This window comes from Solanum stenotomum, unplaced genomic scaffold (assembly GCF_019186545.1).
Source record: "Solanum stenotomum isolate F172 unplaced genomic scaffold, ASM1918654v1 scaffold33325, whole genome shotgun sequence".
Classification (NCBI taxonomy): Eukaryota; Viridiplantae; Streptophyta; class Magnoliopsida; order Solanales; family Solanaceae; genus Solanum; species Solanum stenotomum.
Genome location: NW_026032396.1, coordinates 1 through 4,888, shown reverse-complemented (window position 1 = coordinate 4,888; position 4,888 = coordinate 1). Strand labels below are relative to the sequence as shown.

Genomic DNA, 4,888 nt, shown 5'->3' with positions numbered 1-4,888 from the left:
GTGCTACAATCGTACCGATGGCATGTCCAATTTCCATCCTAGATTGTGAACAAAAAACTTTATACTTATGAGAACCGATGATTTAATCCTCTGTGTATAAGCTAAAACTCTACACACTAAATCATCTACTATATAAGTAAATAGACACCATAAACGAATATATGATCTATTAAAATTGAGCAAATACTTATTCTATAATAAATATTATTTCTTAACACATGGTTAATAGTATATATCCCAACAATTTTCCAACAATCACACTCCCACAATGATAATTATGATGATAAAAAAGAGTTTGAGGATGCTTGGCCAATGCTATAAGTATTGGGCTTGAATAGTGATACAACCACCCCAGTCCCCATATGTCCTGAAGTTGAGTGTTTGAGCAGTCTCATTGAATGATTTTGCACAGGTAGGGGTGTCAAATGAGGGGTTAGGTTGAAATTGGAGATATTAAAATGAGTTGAAATAGAAATCAAGTTGGGTCTTGATCCGCCTAAGTTTACTTTAGGCTCAAATGGGCTAAAAAATGGGTTGAGTCTTGACCCGCCCAATTTGACCTGATTAATCTCAATAATTTTAATATAGTGATATTTAACTTTTATAATCACAATTCGAATTTCAGCTCAAGATTATTTTTTTTAAAAGTAACAAATGAATAGATAAATCCTAAAAGATGTTAAATGTATAATAATTCATACCTTTAATATAGGAACATATCTTAGTAAAGAGTTTTAAAACGGGTTGAAATTGAAGATTGAATTAGTCTCAATTGAAAATTCTCTTAAAATGGGTTAGGATTGAATAGATTGAGATTGAACTCAATTCAAATTATCTTGAGTCCAACCCTTAAAATTCTGGACGAGTTGGACGGGTTACCTATGTTTGGGTTCATTTTTGACACCCCTAGTAACAGGGATGAGTCATCCCAATATTTTTAGAAGCTTAATTGTGTTCACCTGGTTGTTTTAACGCTAGGATCAAAAACTTGTGTAGATATAATTTGGTGGATATTCGTTTTTTTATTTGGTTTTATCACATTTAAGTTTGATTTTTTTGATTTTGAAAAGCGTGCACTAAATACCAAATAAGATAAGTTGGGTTTGATTTTTTCCAACTTTGATACGATTTAGTTTGCTGATTCTGAAACGTTTTTATCTATCCAAATAAAAAATAAAATGAGCACCAAATTATCAAATTATAAGACCAAATTTTTATACTTTTAGACCAAACTATTTATACACCAAACATGCATCAATTAGATACAACGTTTCTTATATTAGATGCAATTTCGATCTTTTTTTTAAAAAAAATTATGAATTAATTTGTGGCAACTAAAGAGTAAAGAGAGTAACAAAATGGATCAAAAGGTTTTGGGCCAAAATTAAATATAATTTAGATTTTAAAATATTTTCTAAAAATCTAATTAATAAAAAATTGATTTTTCGATGCATCGAAGAACACCATTACTCTAGATCAAAAAATTGAAATTCCAAAAAGAAAAAAAAAAATTGAAACTGAACCAAAGAACCATTAATTTGATTTGGTCCAAATTTTTTATTTTTCGGTAGTTAGGCCCACCCATGATTTAAGTAGCTTGGGAATTTTGTTACAAGGATATTGAAGATTTATAAATGTAGATTTCTAGACTTCTGTCTAGAATCAATTTGTATTTAGGGATCGCTAATTTATTTAATGTTGTTTAATAGGAGAGGTCAGACACAATGTCTATTACTCCATATGTTTTCTCTTATTGGATAATATATACAGGTACCAATTATGGCATTTACTACCTCAATTACTAAAAATTGTTAGAACATGACGTATCCAACACTTAATTTAGGTCTTAATTTTCGACTTCTCACAAACTACCCCATAATACATTTAGAAATTTGGTCACACGTGTAATTACAAATTATGTGCATTACATCATTCAATTACTCTCTCTGTTCCTAATTACTTGTTCACTTTCGAATTGACACACCTATTAAGAAAATAATTAATGGCATAGTGAGTTTATCATTTTACACCTATTAATTATGACGTGGATGAAAAATTATACATTTTTCAAAATTATTAGTCATTTAATTGAGGTACAATAGGTAAAAAGAATTTGTTCTTTCTTAATTTGTCAAAATGAACAAGTAATTAGGGACAACTATAAAAGAAAAAGTGAACAAGTAATTAAAAACAAAGAGAGTATTAAATAGGGAAAATTACCTACTTAAGCAAATATATACTACTTTATTATTGGTTATAGCTATAGTTTTTGAAAATTACAGCTCACCTCTAACATTAAGTTACAATTACGTGGCACGACTTTTTAGTTTTGTATAAACGTGTACGCTATCTCTCTTCCTACATACAAGTTCATTCCTTCTCTCTCTTCATAATCCATGACCTTATTTTCTCCTTTAATCACTCAAAACAAATTGATTTCAAAATTTAAAATTTTCATCCAATCCTTCTCAAATCGTGCTACCATATTTTTAGGGTTACTATTATGCGATTTTACTTTCTTCCTGCATTTTTAAAAAAATAATATGTATATTATAATTTGTATGAACTCTTAAACTTCGAATCTCCATATGTATTCATTTTTTGTATAAATGCATTTTTGTATATATGCCTTTTCAAATTATATATTTCTAATGTTTATGTTTGTATACATTATAACGAATTGTCTAGTATTACTATAATTATACAATTTTAGAATTTATATTATATCGGAAAGGAAATTCAATTTTAGGTATTCAAATTGTATATTTATATATTTTTTGTCCTTGTTTTGGGATTTCTTTCTCAGTTGTACTTGAAATTATATATTGTTATTTGAATTGTATATTTATGATGTTTTGTATTTTGTATAAACTATATTGACTTGTTTAGTTTTATAATAGTTATACGATTCCAGAATTTACATTACTTAGGAAAATAAGGCTGATTTTATGTAGGTGCCCTTTTTATGTATCCAAATTATATATTTGTAAATATTTTTGTCATTGATTTGAGATTTTTGTTACAGTGTACCAAATTTGTATAAATTCATAATTGTATTCTGTAATTCAAATTGTATTTTCTATAGTTGTTGTCATTGTATTCAGATTGTATCTTGTATAATTCATTTTTATACAATTTATTATGAATTACAATTTATTGTCAAACAAGCTTAAATGGAGGTAGACCAGGTATACATTAATAATGCTACCCTTGAAGTGTGTAATGGAGGAATATGCAATTGCACAACGATTTCAGTTTAAAACAATTTCAAAGTACGTATAACATTGTATAAGTTTGTATAACAAAGTGTGATTACTGGATTGCTGCTACGAAGGAATTGTGGTGTATTTGGTATGAAGTCTAACGATTTAATATTCCGCGAATTACGACATTGTATGCATATTCTCAACCGAGATTATCGCCATTACCTTAAGAAAAAATGAATTTAGTTTTGTATACAATTTTGAAAAAAAGCGAATTATACAAACGATCATTCCTATAGCAACTAAAAATATAACTACAGTCAATAATTATTAAAACAATAGTTAAGGAGAATAATTATTTTAATTATGATAGCTATTTCCGTAAGTTGTCCTATTAAATATAATCGAAAATCAAGGACAACTGAACACTTAGACAAGACTTAATAGGAAAGACAAAGAAAAAAACTGGAATTGGTGGGGTGCGCCAGGCCCGTGAAGTAGTGCAACGCGCAAGAGCCCAGGCAGCAAGCTACTTTTAATGAGCTCTTCCCCTTTAAAAAATTGAGTTCATATCATGTAAGTCGATGATCTACATATCAGATATTAAACTGATAAGAACAGATACTACACTTGATCTTAGCCAAAAGGCTGAGAAAGGTATGCTTGACTTTGTGTAAACAGGTTATTTTTATTACAAGCACTTGCTCTCTAACGAATGACGTGGGTAATCAATGTAGATTGTAAGCAGATTCAACTTCGAGAAAGACTAGAAAGTTATTAGGCTTCTGCTATTATACCAATGAGCATCGCCAAAATATGAGATGCAGATCTTTTTGTAGCAAGAACCTCCTTGAGTTGGAGATGGATTTGGTTGGCATGACGACCCTTACCAATATATTTCTATGCAAAAAGGATAACAAAAGGAGGACATTGAGCATTGTCACTATGACAAATAATATTCATTCCTGTACAAATGTTAATGCTCCCTCCGAACAAGTCCATCGGAAGAATTACCTAATAGATGGAGCTTTTACAAAAACAAGGTGGGGTGCCTCTATAGAGCCCAAAAAGTTATTTACTATGTATAAGACTATCCATCAAAAGTTAAACTATTCTCTTTGGCCTATTTTGAAAGTTAAATAAGATACTTGTAAGTTGATTTCTATCTTAATTTACCTTTCTAGTGCAATTTTTGAGATATATTTATTTACAACAACTGGAAAATTGCATCTGATAAAATTCAAGAATCTATTTGAATTGTGTTAACATGAATATCACTTCTATTTGCTTGAACAATTAAACCCCACGTATGAATCAAACCTAAGAATTAAATGAAAGTGAAATTGTATCCGTGTGAACACATCTATAGATTCTCCATCTTATATCCAATTCAAACGAGAATGATTTTTTCGTTTGGGAACAACAGGGCAAACTTGCATATACATGTTTGTAAAATGATTGGCATTATTGTATTTTACTTTCGAGTAACAATTCCAAAATCTACATTACTACTATCAGAGCTTACTTAGCTTACTAAAATCTCAAACCTATCAGCATACAGTTTCGTACACAACGGAAATAAGAAATATAAGAAATTTGAACTTGAATTGGTGGGGTGCGCCAGGCCCGTGCAGTAGTGCAACGCATGGGCGACGCACAAGAGCCCAGGCAGCAAGCTACCTTAA

At 29.9% G+C, this 4,888-nt stretch overlaps 1 non-coding gene across 1 annotated transcript; it reads right to left on the bottom strand.

Moving 5' to 3' along the window:
• Positions 1 to 3,677: 3,677 nt before the first annotated feature.
• LOC125852273 (U2 spliceosomal RNA) lies at positions 3,678 to 3,864 on the bottom strand. Its single transcript, XR_007444993.1, has one exon. It is a non-coding gene; the product is annotated as a U2 spliceosomal RNA (small nuclear RNA).
• Between the last annotated feature and the right edge of the window lie 1,024 nt (positions 3,865 to 4,888).